This window comes from Syngnathus scovelli, chromosome 12, assembly GCF_024217435.2.
Source record: "Syngnathus scovelli strain Florida chromosome 12, RoL_Ssco_1.2, whole genome shotgun sequence".
NCBI classification, from domain to species: Eukaryota; Metazoa; Chordata; class Actinopteri; order Syngnathiformes; family Syngnathidae; genus Syngnathus; species Syngnathus scovelli.
The window spans coordinates 3,082,982-3,103,235 of NC_090858.1; the positions used below are offsets into that span (position 1 = coordinate 3,082,982).

Consider the following 20,254-nt stretch of genomic DNA (forward strand, 5'->3'; position numbering starts at 1 on the left):
GGGAATTTTGGCTTTTTTGGCCTTGCAAATTTGGGCGTCTGATTTTGGTTATTTTTGTTGTCCAATGAATTACTGTTAACAAAAAAATAAATTTTATCCCTCAAATTTCTGCTGTTTGTCACAGCTTACCCATTTCTCGTCACGTGACGATTGCAACGCGAGCCCGACAACAACAGGCATGTGGATTCTTTTGTCCTTAAAAACGTGACCCACAAAAAAATCTGATGTTTGTTGAACTGCTGGGACTAATAACTGACATTCCAATTGGGAAAATTGATTCATTATGAAGTGAGGTTGGTCACGGAACAAATTTAAATCCAAAGTGAGCAGTGTCTCCTCTTGTGTTTTCCAAAAATCATTTGCGATGCGCAATAGATGCCGAACAGCAGACGCGGTTCCTCACTTTGAGATGATAGCTCGTGATTGATGCCGTCTGTTCGCGCTGATCGTCCATTATAGGACACGTCGCATGTGGCGCGTGGCATTGAGGGTCATTTCCAGACAGCCTCGGCGGAAAATCTTAAATAAATTTAATTGTCTGCATCCGCCATCAGAAATGACTTTATGGATTTTGCTTCATAATTAAGAGCTCCCACATCCATAAACTTAAATCACTGCGCACAGATGTTGAGGTGTAATTAAAGCATTAAAATGTGCGAACAATCAACTGCCGCTTCAAAAACAGCCACGGCGACGCCGGCGGCACTTTTTTTGTTCAAAAGAAAGGACCTCCAGTCTTTCTCCCTTTCCTCTGTTTTCCAACACCGGGAAGTCATCGCCATAAATCTGGCCGCTTCGCTCCGCCATTCGTAGCCCGAGTGATGCTAACACCATTAGCTGATGATTTAATGATGTGCTTTCCGTCATTCCTTCGTCTCCATATTCCCCCTCCCGCTGGCTGAGGATGCTGGGAATGTGTGTGTTTTTGAGGACGAGGAGGCTCCAGACGCTCATATGTCATCCACCTCCATTATGCCAAGGTCACTCCATTGCTTTTCTTAATGTGATCAGGCAAAGTGTCACTTTTGCAGTTCTGTGGCAGTAAATAAGAAGTGGCTCTAATTTGAATGTAGCGTACCAAAGGCCCTTTATGGGTTGTTAATTTAGTGTTTAAATACATTTAACAGTTGAGAGGGGGTACTGATTAGGCAGGCTCTCCCGGTGAGGGTTGTCTTTTTCGCTCCCTATTACTTGACTACTCTGGTAGTTTTTGTATTTGGATGTAATTGTATTATATTAGTATACTATTATTATAAGACTATAAAAAAAAAGATCAACGACTCTGGTCCCATCTTGTGTCTCTAATTTGATTTGCCGGAAACCACCACGCCTGAGGAAAAACAACAAAAAAGATTTACTAGATTGGAGTGTCGGCAAAAGAAAAAAAGTCTTTCTTGAAAATTGTTAGCAAGTATATATGATGCTGATGGAGAAAAAAAAACGAAACAAGAAGAAGCCCTCGACTGATGCAGACAACCTTTGAGTACGATTGCGCTTTAAGCCAACTCTTCCAGTCGCTTTCTCACACAAGCCGCGAGCCGAAAGTGGCTCGCAAAAAGCCAATAGCGCCTCCCGACACTACAGATTCTTCCTGACACCTAATGCCGCTTATGAAATTGGGGGATAAGTTAATGTGTCACAGTAACATTGATTTTTCATTTGCCTCCTTCTGCCCCGCATCCCGCAGCCGGCCAAGCCTTTCCCTTCAGCCGTCGAGATGGATTACCGAGGACCGCTGTTCAGGCTGAGCATCACGCTGTGAGCGGAAGGAGGAAGAGGAGGGGGCAGCAGATGATGCGGGTCTGCGTGAGAGATGCCACACCTGATTACAGGTGACGTCATCTGCGGTGGCAGGTAAAGTGGCAGGTGGATTGTGTTCAATCTGATGCCGAAACATTGTGTGTGTTGCTGCTCCGTGTGTGTCATAGTAGCCACACTTTGGTGGTTTATTATTGTTATTAAGATTTATGCTCATTTTCATTAGCCTCTCTATGGTTTCTCGCATTATATGTAGCATTTAGCTAGCAGGTTTTTGTTAGATAAAATTATAAGTAAGTGATCAACATATTTCGGTCGTTAAAAATACGCTGCTTAATTTGTGTATATTTTATGTGACAGTTTACACATAATATTTTGAAAGTGTGTTTTTATATGTTTAAAATAGGTTTGAACGATTTTGGAAATTTAATCTGAATCATTAATAATGCGAGTTAATATGCGGTGAATTTTTTTCAACCTCCTTTTCCATTGTATTTATTTTAACAAACAACAAGCAATCATTAGTATTTAATTTCAGTTAGATTAATTGGTTAGCCGTAGTTCAAATCTTGTTGGAGCGTTAAAGTTTTATCGCCTATTGCATCAGTGAGTGCATGTTTAAATAAATAAAAATAAGATTTCTATTGTCACGACCGACAAATTTTTTCCCATTAAAATAAGAGAACTGCAATGACAAATTTAAAAATGCTAATATGACAAAGCTAAATCTAACATTTATTCAAGATTTTAGCATTTTCTTCCTTTTTGTGGCTAACAATTAGCAATTGTTTTTCATCGTCACGGCCATATCAAAGTGGGCCTAAACTGAGAGGGTTAAGAAATCTACCTGGTTCCTCAGAGAGAGAGAGAGAGAAAGGGGGCGGGGGTCTCCCGTAACAACTACGCGCTGCTCAATGAGCTATGTCGTCAGTTCCATATGAGATTGGTTAATACAAAAGCTTGCCGGTGAAAAACATTGTCCTGCTGCCAGTGACAAAGACAAAGTGCCTGCGTTTTGGCGTACGCGCGAGTCAAAGGGACAGGTGACGACAGGGAGGGAGAGCAGCGGAGCCAATTTGAATTTCACATCTAGGAGGAGGCAGCGTGTCATTAAAAAAGCCTAATTTCAGTGTCAGGTAGGCTTACAGGTGATCCATCATCTTGTCACAAGAATTTTATTTTATTTTCAAAGGAGTTCAAAGCCAGCCTTCCTGACTTTTGCGCTTCACTTTCGATTAGATTTAAAGGCAATTAAAGGGAAAAGTCTTCTTCTGCCCTCTCATGCTCATCTGGGTTGGGCGGGTGTACTTTTCTGAAATCCAAACATTCCGTAGTTTCAAAATCACTATGAGCAATTTTAAGAGCCAGCGCTTGAACGCACAGCAAACTTAACAACAAGAAGGAGATAGTGAAAAAAAAGAAGTGCTTGACACTTTTTGCCACTTCCAGTTGAGCCCAAACATGGGGTGAAAAAAGAGAATTAAACGTAATTACGAGATAACTCTGCTAAGCCTGCTAGCATAATGCTAACACATAGGCTAACTAAACTAACATCGATATCGCTGTGGTTATATCTTGTATAAGAACATAAACTGAAAAAAAAACACATTACAAAAATTATCGTTGATGTTATTTTAGGAGCCTGGAACAGATTAATGGCATTTCCATCTATTTACATGGGGAACGCCGCTTTGAGATGCGTCAGGAATTAAAATCTAGGCACCGCTGTACCGATTTGCCCACGTTGGCTCGTCAGATCGCCCCAACTAAGTGCACATCAGCACCCTGAGAATGCCATTTATTGCTACATTTCTGAACCTAAACGCCTGTCAGCTCCAATCTCTCCACAGGAAGGCGTCCTGGTAATAAAATACATCTGAGGGAGGCGGTGAAGGGGGGTGGGGGGGGGGGGGGGGCTAGCGATGGGGACACACGTTTTCCCAGATAGGCTGTGACAAAACAACATTACCATGTCCGCTTCACATAGCGACACGTACAGGACAGATGGTTGTCACGCGAACGCGAGGAACATTCGCAACAACAGACAGCGGAGATTTAAAGGAAAAAAAAAAACGTTTCCCCAAAAAGTTCCACAGAACTTTTGATGGATTTTATTCATGTAGTCAATGAAATGCAGGAAGTACAAAGATTCACAAACAATTTACACCTCAAAATATCTTCCAAGACCAAAATGAAAATACAAATGGCAGAATTTTTTTTTTTTTTTTTCTTGTTTTAGGACTGTTTGATAGTACTTCACCAATACTAATAGCAAGTTAATCATTTTGTCATTTGAAATTATTACACTTCAATAGTAAGGGTGTTTCAAATTTCCAAAGTAAAATTTGTTAAAAACTAATATCTCCCTCTAGAAAAAAGACAAAAATGTCAAAAATATTAAAAAATCTTCCTTGAGCTCGGCCTGAATTTTTGACATTTAAATCTTAGCTTGGTTGCCGTTAATAATACAAATTCAATTTGCAATTGCGTCAAGTATTTGACACTACTTTGACTCCATTAACTTTATCGCTTGTGTCATACAAGCATCCAAAGTTCCTCATGACTTTGCTCACTCAAAGAGGAGAAGAAAGGGGCAGGGGAGGGGTGAGTCCATACGTGCGGGGGGCGAGGGGGGGGCACACGAGCGCGATATTGGCAGAGCTCCGAGGGACGCGGCGTCGTTACATGGACATGTAAGCACCGTCGTCGGCGCATCGCGCCGCCTAAGTGGACAAAAAACGCCAGGGCAGCAAAAAGTGGCGAACAAGCACGCAGATTCATTAGGCGAGCCCTTCCCGGCATGCTTTGCAATGACAAATGATTGACTTGGAACAATATCTAAAGTGATCAGGATAAAGTACCAGCCATTTCAAGGCTCAGCAAAATTCAAATTCTAATTAGACCTTGCACCACATTCCAAATAAAAATGGCTCCCTGGGTGCTTTAGCCTATCAGGTGTCTCTCCCAGACCACTGGAACAAAACGAATAAAGAAAATGATTAAAGCGATAACAAAGGCATAAAATTCAAATTATAGCGGCATCACATCTGGGATCTGTATGTCACTGCGCTGCCGTTTATGCCAACCGCACACACACAGACACACACACCATTTCTGCGTAAGGACAAGAAAGTAGAAGATGTGAGAAAAAGGAGGGAATTAAAAGGTGGAGAACGAGAACGCAAATAGGCTCTCGGCTTTAAGGTTATTAATGACTCCTCCAAAAATGTGCGCGCTTTCCAATCTCTGCGAGAAGCGCTTGAAGGAGCCTGCAGATGAAGCTGACCTTCACAATGTTCTTTGGTCTTTAGTTAAGAAATTCACTCACCATTATGGCATCATTAGGGAAACAAGGATAAAATTACTCCATGCTTAATGACCTATAGGATCTCCACCAAAATTTGTTTCAGATCTAATAAAAGGGAGCCTAACACACTCCAATGAATTATGAGGACTGCTACGCCGGGTATTAAAATGTGCGGGGAAATAGATTTTCTCAAGCTAGGAGGACTGGACTTTTCAAATCAGATAGTAGAATGGAATTTTATGGGCAATAAATTCCACCATGTCTCAATTTCATTTTTTTTTTTCCTTGCCCTCAGAATTTTTCAGCCTGTGATGGAATCTGTGAGTGGGCTGGCCTCTAAAAATTCATTGCCAATTGCCGTCTCCTTCTCGATCCTCTTAAGGTAGATAGATTGATGGATGAATGGCTAAACGGGCCAATAAGTGAAGAAAAAGTAGGAGCCAAGGAATACCACATGTATGATGGAAATAAATGATTAGATACACATATGGCTACTTCAGAAGAAAAAAAAACTTCCCAGAAGGGGCGATAAGAAGTCAAAGATTTGTAAAATTGACCCAAAAATATGTGCACTCTTATTGGAATGAAGATTATGAAAACAAAATGTTCAGAATTTCATCCAACAAAAATCAGCTAGCTTTATGCTAACATGATAAATGCGCTAATGGTGTTACGCTAAATATAAACCGTCAAATATCTGCTCCTCGAACACACGGGACAAAAATCAGGTGTAGGTTTCTGTAAATTTATATTTCAGAATAGGATGCAAAAAGAAAGACAACAAATGTTGCTAATGCTTTCACGTTAGCGCTTAGCAGCCAGGCCGTTAGCGTAGAGGACGCCCAAAAAGTCAGACGTAAAAGTTGAAGAAAACGGCCATCTTTTTTTTTTTCTCGCGCCACTTTAAAAGTGCCGTTGGATTATGGCTGCTGGGATGCAGCACCCCAAGAAGGAGTTTGCGAGCTAATGGCATTTGCTCTCTTTAAACTTTAATCTTTCCTATTAATTCCCTGCAACTGGAGAATGTGCGAGAGTTAATGTTCCATGAACGTGTTTCTCACTCTGCACTCTCCTCAAGCTAATTACCCTCAGGTGCTAAATGGGGGGAAATTGCAATCCATTTGGAAGGGAGAAATTTCACCTCCCTCACCCCCCCCTCCCCTCCCCTCCCCCATACGCCCACCACCCCCTCGTGTGCAAAAGAGAAAATCAAACATTGAGTACGTGGAATCCGAAATGGACAATCAGCGCTAATGTGCGATGGGCTCGCCCTTCTCCAAGGTGGCTTCGACGAGCGTAAACGGCTCGCCCCCGTTTCCCCGCCTCACCGCTTATCGCTCAGGTCACGCCGAGGTCAACCGCGGACGACCCGATGCCGAACAGATGTTTGATTGACGCGGATGCCGCAGATTGGCCATCAAAGTTTTTTTTTTTATTTCTAATTTCTGATGGCGAAGGAGAACCGTCGAGGGCGAACGGCGAAGGAGGAGACACACCCGAGGAAGTCAAAATCCAAATTAAAAGCGGCTTACGCAGCGGCTGACGGATCGGCGGTTGTCGTCACGGGACATTAAACGGCGGAGAGTGACGGCGTATCAGTCAATGACAGAATCAAGTTGCCATTACACAAATGGTTCCCGAGTCCATCGCTAATCAGTAACGCGGGATCAACGGCAGACAAATAGCTTTGATAAGTTTTTGTTTTTAAAGGGAGGTGAGGAAGTCAAGGGAAATGAAGTTGGGGTGAGGTGGGGGGGCGTTAGGGGGGTCTCCGCTCTCCCTCTAAGGAGTGTCACTTTGTCCTCCGTTTGATCTTTGTCTCCACACAGGAAATTAAAGATGTGAGGAGGTGCTGACTACCGTCTCGTAAAAACGGAGGCCTCCTTTTCTGACAGCAAAAGTCAAAATTGGATTTGCTCGTTTAGGAATGACAATAGTTTGTGCCTTGAAATAACACAACTTACTTTTTTTTAAAAAAATATACTAATTTGGAAGCTAAGACTGTGGAGTCGCATTTTTTTGGGAGTCTCCATTTTGTTTTCCAACTTATTCCTTTTTGATAAGCATTCCCTTTTATTCTACTCTCATTCAATATAATTCCATACTTTATCTTTCACAGGCAATTTCCCCCCAGAAATTGCATTTTATAATTGGAAAATATTTTATTTAGTGGGTTGATTATTGTTAAAGTGCTCTCAAAATAAAGTTACTTTAAAAAGCTTCACTTTACTATGACCAGCCACCATTCCACATTTCAACACTTTTAAATGAAAAGGAAAACAGTCCACATTTTTCCTCCCCGAGCATATTTCATGTGTGCAATAATAAATGAATTAGTGGCGGGGAGCGGTAAAAACAGCCCATATCTTAGACAAACAATCGTAGTACCAGCCCTGAGCTCCCGCTGTGCGGAGAAATCACTCCCTCCCATTTATCTGAGCAACCAAACATCAAAAGAGCAGATAAGTTGAGTTTCTTGAGCGAGGGGAGGAAGGGAGAGAAAAAAAACGAAAAAAAAACGCACTTCCACACTTGTAAGTAAAACCCAAAGAAGTGGGCTAAGTTACTCCATTTCACCCTGTGTGGCCTTTCACGCCATCGTTTTTGCTTGAAGGCATAAGTAAAGTGTCTGTTGATGCCCGCCCCAATCCCAAATCTCATCCTGTAAAATGTCAAAGCTATTTGGTTAAATCATTAGAAGCGGGTGGCGTCTCAGCGAAAGGTTATTTTCTTCATGAACACTTGAGGGTCCGCTGAGTACCCCCCCCCTCCCAAAAGTGTCTGTTGGAAAATGCGTTGACATTTTACATGAATGGGGAGGGAGGAGGCTCCTCAATGGACTCTCTGTCAGCGCTCTCCACGTTTCAGGTCATTATCGCAGCGATAGAGGACCACTCGACCCGTGTTGCTATTACCTTGGAGGAAAGACTTAAACAACTATGAGGGCGATGCTATGAAAGTGAGAGGCGTTAACCTTTGACCTGGACATGTTTGGTGCACGGACTTGATATTATTATATTTGGAGTTTATTCCTAAAATGTTTGTTATAGCCTACTGCATGTAAAATGATGCCTAGTTGGAATATTAATATTACGCTTAAATATAGGAAAATTCAAATTTGACGTAAATGTATAACACAAAATTGAAATTGAAAAATTGTACCGTGAATATTTAAGAATAGAGATTTAAAACATTCAATGAAATGGTGCTTAATTATTCCATTTAAAATGTATTGAACTGAAATTAAAAAAGATAAACATCTAAAAACAAAAAACTGAAATGTGCTTCTTCTGTACTGTAATATATATTGAAGAAAAAAAAAAAGAACCTAAAGCTAATTCAACATTCTGCACAGTTTAATTGTTTCAAGTACCACTTACCACCAGTAATTTTTGATACCACAAATCTGATAATGAATAAAATTCAAGCCAGTTCTGTTTACGTGTGTGAGTGCTTGTGAGCCTTTTGGTGTGTTTGCACAAGTGTGTGCGTGGAGAGGAGGTCCAGTCAGCCTGAGTCGGCATGCAGCTGATAACGTAGGTAATGGCGTTTCTGGAAGAGTGAGGCCAGATGAAAGCACCACATGGACAGATACCGCAGGCATACTGGCCTCTTCTTTCGGAAAATTCCATTTTTTCCGGCAGGGAGGCATGAATGCCGAGGCTGAATCCAAATCCGGTTTTCCGCACTTTATCAGCGTGTGGCCCACCAAGTGGTGAGATTGTGCGGCGGGTGAAGGGAGGGGGGAGGGGGGGTTGACGGCGAGGAGGTTGGCAGGGCGGGGTGTAGGTGGGCTGGGGGCACGGGGTGGGCGAGCCACTCAGGCGAGACCCTTCGCTTTAATCCAATTTACAGCCTCCCCCAGCAAAAGATAATTACAAGCCTTAAACCAGCTTGGAAAAGGGTTGGAAGAAAAGACCTCACTCGAACCCAAACGGTGCATCTGCCCCCCCCCAAGTGTCCAAGTAGACAACAAGAAGGTTGCGAGGGGGTTGTTAGCGGCGCTAACGCTAAGGCTTTGTGACAAACTTTAAGTGTGTGTAGCTAAAGAGGCAAAGTGATTATTTTACGTCTTTAAAGAGCATGTCCAAGTGAGTTGATGACCTCCGTTCATTTTGTATGACCCCCTCGGTGCGAATTGTGCCACATAGCAGCATATAACGAAAGATAAACGTTCAACCAATCTATAAAGTTTTACTGAAAGAAAGGCTGTGAGCTTAATGCTAACATATCATGAGAATTGCCATAGAGAAGCTAAAAGAAATTAGCATTCATGTTTCAGCAATTACAAACTGCTACTTTAAAACACAAACCTACAAATAAAGCATACAAGAAAAGAAAATTTAATAATTGTATCTTCATTGCTATGTTTTGTTTAGTAGTTGTAATGGAATGAAAGTCGGATAATCCTATCATATAATACAAAATGTTATTAATGGGCTAATGGGAATTAGCATTGATGTAAGAGTAATTATAAACTTTCAAACAAGTGCTTCTTAACTACATTGAGCAGCAATGATAGCAAAAAACTAAATTTTTATTTCAAAATTTACAAGATGGCGTTAGAGTGAACCTTGATGTCGCCGGATTTATTATTTATAAAAATACAGTGAGGACTGAATGAAACATACACATAAGAGCTATCCTTTCTCGCAGCCCACATCTTTGTCAAACAGTCTTTGAAGTTAGCACGGAGAAACAGGGGTTAACTCCGGCAAAAGAATGCGAGGAAATAATGAAGGGCGACTCGCAGGGGAGCGGAAAGGCCGCCCGCCCGCCCGCCCGCTCCTAATTAATGGAAGGAGAGACACTCCCAAATTCTTCCATTCACAAGCTCACAATGGCCATCTCCAGCAAGCAGAACCTGGAATGGACAATGGGAGGAGTGAATGGAAGAGGGGGGGGACTCAAAACTCAAGACCTTATTTTGATTAAAAGTACTTTCTTGTATTTTAAAGCTTTATGCATTCAATGGAATGCTCCAAAAGGATCCAATTTAGCAATTGAGCATCCAACCCTTTACATTCTACAAGGTGGGGGCATCAAGGTGGAGGCCGGGGGCTTATTTTGCCACAAGTCAAGAGGCGAGGAGGTATAAGACAAGACCACTGATTTACCCCCCTTGTTAGTTGCTTTAGTTTTGACTTCTGAGCTGCCCCACACCGCTAATCTGTTAATTAATTAAGCCCCTCCCACAAGACACCCAGCAGGGTTATAATACCTTTGTATTGATTTTCGGTACTAATAGTTTAGAGTTTTTGTTTTTTACATTGGGGTGGATTTTATTTTTTTTCATTATTACTTTATGTATTCATAAATTTTAAATTTAGCCTAGCTTAGCTTGATTACAATAATTTTAATTGCAATGCTAGGTTAGTTTATGAGAATATTATTCAAAATCTGATTTTGTTGTTGACATTTGTCTACAAAATGTGAATCGAATAATTAAAGCGACCCTGCTTTAAAGGGCACATCTTGATGTCGTTGTCCCCCTCCTTTAAGAAGGAACTAACGAGCTCCACTTGGAAGAGATGAGGCTCGCTCACCTTGCCGTAAACAAACATCTCGGCGCTGCCCGCCGAGGCGGCTGATAAGTGGGGCAACAAAGTCAATTAGTTGTGTGATTATTAGTATGTGACAGGCGCCGGGGTCCCGCAGATTAACTCGCGAGCCTTGAAGGGATGGGACAACAATAATGGTGAAACATGTCCGTCCGAGCAGAAAAGTAAAGGTAGCAAAAAGCAACAACAGCCTGTTCAATTAATTAGGTTGAATTAATGAAGTTCTGCTTGATTAAATGGCAACGGCGTCCAAAACGCCTCGTTTTTCCTGACATAATGGACACTTTTATGTCAATTACAAACGCCTTTATTGTTACAGAGAGCGGAAAAAGTAAGTTACTTTACTAATTACGTGATACTCAAAGTAATTTAGCAACTGATTACTTGATATTTAAAGTAACAGGCAGTTTACAGATTAAATAAAAGTAATTAAAGTGATGATTAATTGATATTAAAAGAAACAGTTTTACTGATAACTTAATATTTAAAAAAAGTTGGATTATAATGTATTCCCCGGATATGAGAAAAAAATTGTGTTTCTATTTTATATCTTGTTTCTAGTGATGATTTGTTTCATTCATTCTTTTTTATTTCTTGCATTTCTACCCAATTCAAACAGCTACTCATTTTTTGGGGATTAAATTTAAATATCCTAAATTTATTCATTTAAATATCCTACAAAGAAATTTTTATTATTTATTTTATTTCTATATTTTTTTTATTTAACACATTACTGGCTTCACTGCTTTTAAACCATGCATCTCCTTGGACACTTAATCAACTAATGAATGCTATTGGCCTCCATTAACCAATCAGCTCCCACGCAGGGTGACCTCCAGCCTTCACCCTTCCCTTGACGGCGGCGTATTGATTCACAGCAATGTTTTATTTTCAGCCTGTAAAAAGAGTCGCTGATGAAGTGTCTTCTCATCGTCCCCAGAGAGTCGTAACTATTGTTTCTGTACACTTCAGCGTGAGCGAGCGCCTGGGCTCGCACGGCGGCGCAATTGTGAACATTTAGACGGCTATTATATGAAATAATTGTCACGCAGGATCAATAATACACGTCCTCTGAAAGCCACCCATGCAAAAAGTTACTATTTCACACGCAATAGTCTGTCTGTCTTTCTTTTTTTTTTTTTTCTTCACGTTCAATATAACAAATGAATTATTTCTCACAAGCGATACGGTGTCATTGACAGAATTGTTCGTTTGCACCTCGGTCATTAATCAGAAGTGTGTTTCTTCTTCTCAGTGATGATGGAACGTCTTGCACTCTTTTGTGACAAATTACACATGCAATGTTTGCACTTGCAATTACAACTTAACAGCTGTTTGGGTAAATAAACAATGCATCAGCGCACGTGCGCTAGGCAAAGCTTCACGCCATTTTGACCTGAAGCTGTTTAAAAAAGAAAAAAATATGGCAGGAAATTTGCGGAAAAAAAAAAAAAAAAAACTAAATGAGAGCATTAATTGTTTAATTGAATTTAAACTCATTATTTCATTATAAGAAGGTATGGGGATTTTTTTTGAGCATATTCCTGAAATTCTTACGTTTAAAAAAATATCTATATATATGTTCCTGCAAAATTTGGCAGAACGTACCCCTCCCCCACGGTGCCATCCATTCTTGTCATCACAGAGGCATCCAACTGTACACTTCATTAAGAGCTTGCTAATATTTAAACGGGCAAAGCGATGCAAGGCACCTCCAATCTGACCTCTGAATGGATGCTTTGGGTTAACGGTTAACAAAAAAAGCACGTTGGCCGTTGATGCTCACTAAAAGATCGCCAAGTGTGATCTTTCATGGGTTTCAAACGCCATTAGCAGAATTGGGTTCGGGTTAGGTTGAATTTGCTGACCGTGCTTAATTTTTAGGGTCGTCATAATTTATATTTATATTTTTGTCCCAAACAAACTGCTTTTGCATGACAAATGCTATTAGCTAGCATACTAGCATACCGGCAAATTATAGCAATACTAATATAATAATATAGTTGCAAGAGAATATGTCACTTTTGACAGAAAAAATAACTTTATTTTTCCAGTTGTTATTAGCTAATTTAGCATTTTTTCCACTTTAGTGTCCAGTAATATTCATCCAGTATAATTTTTTTGCATTTTACTGCCAAGTCATGAAAACCATTAGTTGATTGAACAACATTGCCTCGAGAAACGCAAAATCAACTCCGCCTGCTCCGTTTAGTGCTCATTCATGACTTTTCAATCTATGGAACAAGCGTTACATTGGGGTTTTGTCTCCAACCTGTTGCATAAATGAGCCGGTCCCGCTGAGAGGGACCGAGCTTTAATGAGTTGGGTTTGAAGCCCCTCTGTCCTTTTGACTCAGCCTCAGCTTGGTCTCCTAATGAGCCATCATCATGCAAAACTGCCAGCTTGATACACATTAATTGGATTTTCACTTTTTCACCAATTAATTGAGCAGCATTGTCATGTTGGCAACCCCCCTACCTCCCCCATCCTTCCCCCCCCCCTCCTCATTGGCTCAAATAGCCACTGTCTGGACAGGGGAAGCTTTTTATTCCTGCTCTTTTCTTCTCTTGTACAGATCAGCTATCTCATTAAAGGCTTATGACATTTGGTGGAACCAATCTCTTTGTGGAGAGAAAACAGTTTGTGTGTGCTGCTCAGTTGAAGCCTTTACATTGTGTTAAGCTACCTCCCCAAGCGCCCGGTAGGGGTGGGGTGAGTCAGACCACTTGCACCCTGGAGGAGAGACCACAGGGTGAGGGAGAGCGATCCCACGCCGCCATGTCCGACAAGCACCCAAAGAGCAATATGGTGACACACAGTTTCCAATTCTGCTTGTGGCTATTGAAACCGGTGAAAAATGAGATCAGAGGTTGCAAAAATACTCACACTTAGGTAGAAGTAAAGATATTACTTTACTCGGGGGAAAAGTTGTATTTCTTTTAAATGTGCGGCGTGTTATTTGTCCAGTAACAGACCGATCGATACGTACCACGATACCATGCGTACGATACTGTACGATTTATTATTGTAATTATTTGTCAGTAATAAATGGTATCGTCAAACCGATTTTGACCTGGTTGGTAATCGCAATTGTGCTTGTGTATCTAATATTGTAGTAAAGACTATTCAGAACTTTTTTTTTTTTCACAAACAGCAAGTGTTAAAAACGGCCTCGTGTAATGGCCTTTTTCACCCATGGATGATTGCACTCTCACGACCACTTGTTAACTCCAACAGTGACAAAATAAAAAATGTCTGGCCGTTCATTCTCAGGCAGCCGGCCCCCCCTTGTTTGTCTGCCCTCCGCCTTCTCTGATGTGTAAGATTAATACTCTTGCCACAATCTCATCGAATAATGCCACTTTAATCTTGTTTGGGGCAAAACTCCAAAGTGGAGTGTGTCTACTTGTTTCCCGAGATGACTTCATCTTTCTTTCTTTCTCGGCCGACTGCTGTCCCCTGGCGCTGGATGTCCCATTACCCTTCACACGCTGCAACTTTCTGCTGTTTGCACAAACGCTGGCCACAGGAGCCGAAAGCGGGCCGTGCTGATATTGATGTTTTTGGGAGCGTCGCCTCCATATTACCAGGCTCGTTCTGGGTCTCTACCGAGGAGGACTGGCCGAGGGGGGTCGTGCTTTGGTTCATTCGGTGGACCTATGAGTCATAGAGAAAACATAGTATTGACATAATAGAAATAGAATTTTTTGCTTCAGTTCAATGGGCATCGTGCTGCCCCTTCTGCTGTGCGTGCTTTGGCCACCTGGGGGCAGTATAATAGACATTATTTGTTGTTTGCAAAGGACAAATAATACACGTGTGTGAGTTTTGTTTTATCTGTCTACGTGTGTTGCACCACACTTTATGTTCAACCAAAATCATCTGGAAAAATGCACCTGTCTTTTATTAAAATTAAAATTTATTTTAAAAAAAAAACAAGAATTAAAGAATTTGAACTGTACAGCAGTAAAGTGGTTAATGTTTCTATTATATTCTAGAAAATTATTATTAAGCATTAGAATCACCAAAATGTTCTACCAAACCAATTTATTCATTCCATTTAACAAAAATCCCCTAGCTTATTGCTAACATATGATGCAAAACGTAATAGACATGCTAATGGGAATTAGCATGTCACATTAATTCTAAACAACTGCTTTAAAAGACACTGAGCAACAAAGCATACAACAACACTCACAAGATTATAAATTGAGTGAAGAATGTTATACATACTTACAAAGGAGCAAAAAGTAGTAACTAGTTTTTTTTTTTTTGCTCATCAAACAACAACACGCTTGTTATATGAGCCCTTTGGGTGGCTTATATTTGTTTTGTCTGTCGCCGGGTGGTTGACAGCGCTGCGTTAGTGCCTCTTTTCCACCGTGTTGACCTCATGAACGCGCCGCAGTGAGCGAGCAGTAAATCTCTAATGAGGCTTGATGTAAATACCACATCGCACCAAACCACATCAATTCCCCCCGTGTAACAACTCATCACCTCGCACGCACGCAGGGGGGGGGGGGGGGGGGGGGGGGGAGCAACTCGACCTTGTGCTCAATAGTCACAATACATTCCTTTTTGTATTTTTTTTTTCTTAATTGCATTGTGAATTATTTATGGTGACTAGCATGCGGCGCTATGCTGATTTGGCTAATTGTATTGTTTATCGTTCTTGTTAGTGGGGATGATTTGCATTTTATGGCCAATGACGTCGACTTGTGCCGCTTCTTTTAAATTGTTGGGGATGTGTTTTATGCGTGTGTGAGAAGTCTGGTCACAAAGACAAATTCATATTTTTTTTCCATTTATTTTAAGTAAGTGGAAGGGTTGTTTTTAGTTATTTTCTTTTAAAGAGACTATTGTGGCAAGGTTAAAAGTTCACTGTGTTTTTCCCATGATAATGTCATACTAATCTCATTTTGATGAGGGAAGGACGTTATTTCTATCCAGGTAAATTTCAATCAAACAAGTATGATGTATTTTAAAAAATATATATATTTTCTGTATTGCACAATTCGTTCTATTGTGGATGGACAAAGTGGTGCTCTGTTCGTATTAAATTGGGAAAAAGAACACACACACACTTATCTTAAAACAATCTTAATGTTATTTTTTTAACATTAAGTTACTTTTACATTTAGATTAAAGACTATTTTTAGATTTTTTTAAGCACCAATTTTATTCCTTTTTTAATTCGTATTATTATTAATAATACACATGATTCAAGCAGCTCATTACAACATGTGAACCACACAATGGACAACTGAAGCATCTTAGAAACAAAATCTGAGTCACTGACAAAAATGTAGCAAGGAAGGGATACTCGGGGGTAATTGTGAACAGAAAAATTTTCTTCATTCTTTGGATACTAAGTGATGTTTTATGGGAATGACCTTACTTTTCACTTTCATTCTCTTTGCCCGCTATAACCCATTTGCATTGTCTGTCATCACAGTAACACAATGTTTCACTTTCAACAAGGGCTTGGAATCAGAATGAATCCTAGGCCAGTTTTGTTGTTATGGGCGGGGAGGCAAAACGAGGAAGTGAAGTTGAGTTTGAAGTAAACAGCCTCATTAATGCACTGTCACGGCCTCCATTGGACCCCCCCACCCCCACCCCACCCCAACAAGTGGCAGCAATATGAATCACAACCAAAGACACATCAAGGAAAATAACTCACAAATTTCTGAAATTTTAGTGGAAAAAAATTTTTTTTGCACACATTTAATAATTTATATTTTTAGCCCCCAAAAAAGTTGTGGTTTTTTTTACAGCGCAGCAATCATGATAATAAAAAAAACGACATTTATTAGTATGTGTCTGAGCTCCTTCTATGAGTCAGGAATAAAAAGAATGTTTTCTCAGAATTAATGGCTAACTCCAGAGAGAGCCGTCTCTCTGTTCTTGGCAAAATGACCACAGGCAGCCCAGGAATTTGACGAGAGTTAACACCGGTAGCCCCTTCCCATACATATATTGTTATAGCCGCAGCACCCGTGATTGAATTTCTGACCTTTTGCCGGAATGAGAACATGAAGGGGGGTGGTGGGCCGGTCGGTGGGAAGGAGGGGTGGGTGCATTTCAATTTTTGTTGTGAAACTGACGTCGTCAAATATCTACAGGCGAGGAAAGATCACGGCTCCGTTCAATTACTCTGCTTTGTAAAGGCTAAAGATGACTGTTTTGGACAAGGGACTTACAACGGTGGACATCGCTTCTGTATAATAACCGCTCCACCAATCAAAAAGCACATTAGGAGGCAATGACGGCATCTCAAGTCATTCTTATTGAAGATTGTTTTGCTTTTTTACACCAAGAATTACTTTACAAGAAAACACTTTCACAATGATGAAGTCACACTCTCACTATGTCCATTCACATTAAAAACTGCTGACAGCTGAAGGGGAGCGTTCCCACTTTCATGTGGCCCAAAGTCTGCCTCCACTGTCGCGACTCTTTATTAATCACATTTGAATCCTGCAGTCTGGCCCCCAGACAGACAGAGAGCCCACCACCCCCATTTTCTTTTATTTCTTAATTTGACTCCCTAGCTGTATAAAAAGAACTATTGAAGTGGACCAAGCAGGCCCACCCAGTAACAACACTGGCTCCACATTTTCTTTATCGTAAATATAGCGAACTGATTCATTTGAAGTTGCCTGTTAAACTTTGATCTTTTGTTCCTAACAGTGTTCCTAACGCTTCTGTTGTAGACCTCTGTTGCCCCTTAGCGGGCATATGCTGGAATTGCAAGACCAGCCCCACAGCAAAATAGTGAATCCATATATTTTTCTATTTTGCTTCGAATTGTGATAATAGTTCAAACTTCCCTCATCATCCATTATATCAAAATTGTCTTTTTTTTAATATAAATTAGAGGATTACCAGAATAGAAAGAGACAGGTGGATAAGGAATAAACCTAAAAGTATATTAACTGTGTGAGTCTTGTAATTAGTCCTGGAAGAAGCAGATTTGTCAATTACAAGAGATACCAAAAAAATATTTCGGGAATAAATATGGACTTTATGCCATCATACAATAAGTAATAGAGCTCGAGGGCATGTTTAGGCAATGCTGCCCTCTAGTGATTAGAAATGATCTTAAAGCTAACACGTCTTGAATTAAAACGTCTTGAAACACATCTATGATTAAAAAAAGTAATCAGATTTTATTCCATAGTCGTTCACAATGACTGTGGTTATTAGAACAACGTGACGTTTTGAATGCGTGCTTGTGAGATGGTTCTTTTCTTTCAAGTTGGAAAATCCCACGGTGTCCTTTGAGACGAGACGAGGGGTGGTGGGCAGGTGGTGTCGGTTCAAGTATCCCGGGGCATAATTTATGAGAGAGGTGAAAAGTCAAATGAAGACAATGGCCAGCAATTAGATGTTGGTGAATACTGCAGTGTGTGACATGAGCCGGCGCTCATTTCTCCCAAGGCTGGTTTACCTCTTTAACTTGTTCGACAACTTTAGTTTTTTTTGTTGTGGAATATATAAGCACACTTTTTTTTCCAATTAAAATATGTCAGTATTCTCCCACTCACTCACAGGTTCAGGATTCAGGATTTTTTTTTTCCCACTTTTTGTTTATTTTGGTTGTAATTTCACCTATGACCACTAGATGGCGGGACCCTATTTAGTTTCAAACCAAATTTGAAAGTGGGATGAAAAGATCAGCCTTGAAGACTAATCTTTTTTTTCTTTCTTTTTTACAGATACATCCAACACCATCTTTCACGAAACTTGACTTTGACCCTTTAAAGGGGCGTCCAAATTGAGTGCCCGAAAGAAAACGTATGCAATATCATCCTTTCCTGAGGTGTTAAGTTGCTTTTTGTGAGTATTAATACATGCACTTAACCTTCAGTCCCTTGTTGACCCCCTCTGCCCCTCCCCACAGGCTTGTTAGCTGAGAAATACATCTGGCCTTTTCTCGACTCTGCCCAAGTTCCTTCAGAAACACGTCAAGGAAACAATGTAGAAGGAAGTAAGAGATAAAGTTGCCGCAGCTCTGTTTATTTGCTGTGTCAACGATTGAGAGATGACACTGTTTCTATGCGGGAGAGGAAGAGGAATCAGGCCCAGCCGCATTTCCTCGGGCCAAAAACATCACTTGAAGAGGCTGAGGAGGATTACTGACACTTTGTTTGAAAGCTGGATATCCATGGACGTCCATTTACTGGGAGCTGAGTCATCATCAATCACTCATTTTTAAGTGGGCAAAAGAAAAAAAACATTTCTTTACGCTTATAAAATTGTGTATTTTTAGGACACAAATTGGTATTGTTCAAAATCTTCAGCCAGATGGGTGAATGACAAATAAGCAAATAATAAAAGATCCCATGAAAATATCAGTGTTCTAAATATTTTAGTTGTTCTTGTTTTCCAAAAATGTTGAAAAATAAATAAGCCAATTATTTTTCGATGTCGTGTTTTAACAAACAAAACAAAATTGATCGTGATCTGCCTTCCATGTTGTTTACTTTCATCACGTTTATTCCAATAGATAAGGGGCTGAACATCCTGCCCTGAGGTACACCAAACCAAATATTAAAGAAACTGTAAATGTTTCATTAGAATTTTCAATGTATTAAATTTAAAGTTTAAAGTTTCTATTATTCTCTATCCAAATCATCCCAATCAAACCTCTTCCTGCCTTCCCTTTAATCCTTCCCCTCAGTTTGCGGCAGTAACTCTAACCCACCAGCTGTCCAATGTGATTGATCACCCGCAGATAAACATCAGATAGAACAGGACAGACATTGATCCCCAGGAGGAAGAGAAGACTTGTCTCACACACACAGCGACATACGCAAACCTCTGTGAAGCATCTGTCAAAATAGCACAACACAGAACTGTATGTGTGTGACTAACAACTGTCAGCTCTTAGGGATGTGAGGCGAGTGGATAAATATTGATACCGTTGATAGATACTATCAATATTTTCAATCCATCCCACCCTGTCATGTGACCATGTCTTACCAAATAAGCCTCTCTAATAATAAACTTGCTTTGTAGTCCGATGACCTGCGATCAACTTCTCATCTATTATAAAGCAGCCACTGGTAGTCCAATTAAAATTGCAACGTTATTATTTTTCGAGCCACGATGGTTTTGTTTGGGGCAAGCTCGGGACTTACCTCTCGGGTTCTCTCTGAAGGGGAAAGTCTTAAAAAGAATGAGCAGGTCCTTGAATTATGCAAAGCAAGATTTATATGGGGAGAAATCGTCGGCCAGAGCAACTTGAGAAGGTCGGCTATGTGGCCTCAGTGACAAAAGGTGCCCCGGGAAGATGACTGGAGATTAGGTGACGCTCAGTAGAACCTTCTCTGTGGTTTTTTCAATCGTTGAAAGTGACCCAAAAATTTTATTGAATCCAGTTACCTCAAAATCCTAAATCTACATGTTGCCACATGTTAGATTTATGTCATACAAAACAGGGTTCCATAGTGTAGTGGTTAGTGCTCTGGTCTATGAGCCCAGTGAAATGTTCAACATAGTTGCTTGGTGCTTCCCCATGAAACCATTTTGTCATTGATCTATTATGCATAGATCGGCCGCGGCGCATGCGCAGTTCACTTTTCTAAAAAGTTTATATGACTTCAACCAGTAGGTGTCGGTA

At 40.5% G+C, this 20,254-nt stretch overlaps 1 long non-coding RNA gene across 1 annotated transcript in view; it reads left to right on the top strand.

Moving 5' to 3' along the window:
- The window catches only part of LOC125978743 (uncharacterized), a 40,364-nt gene extending 20,465 nt beyond the window's left edge, over positions 1-19,899 (top strand). The window contains exons 3-5 of the long non-coding RNA XR_007485132.2: positions 1,688-1,854; positions 18,348-18,426; positions 18,533-19,899. This is a non-coding gene — a long non-coding RNA (uncharacterized lncRNA). The remainder of the gene's footprint in view (positions 1-1,687; positions 1,855-18,347; positions 18,427-18,532) is intronic.
- The last annotated feature ends 355 nt before the right edge of the window (positions 19,900-20,254 follow it).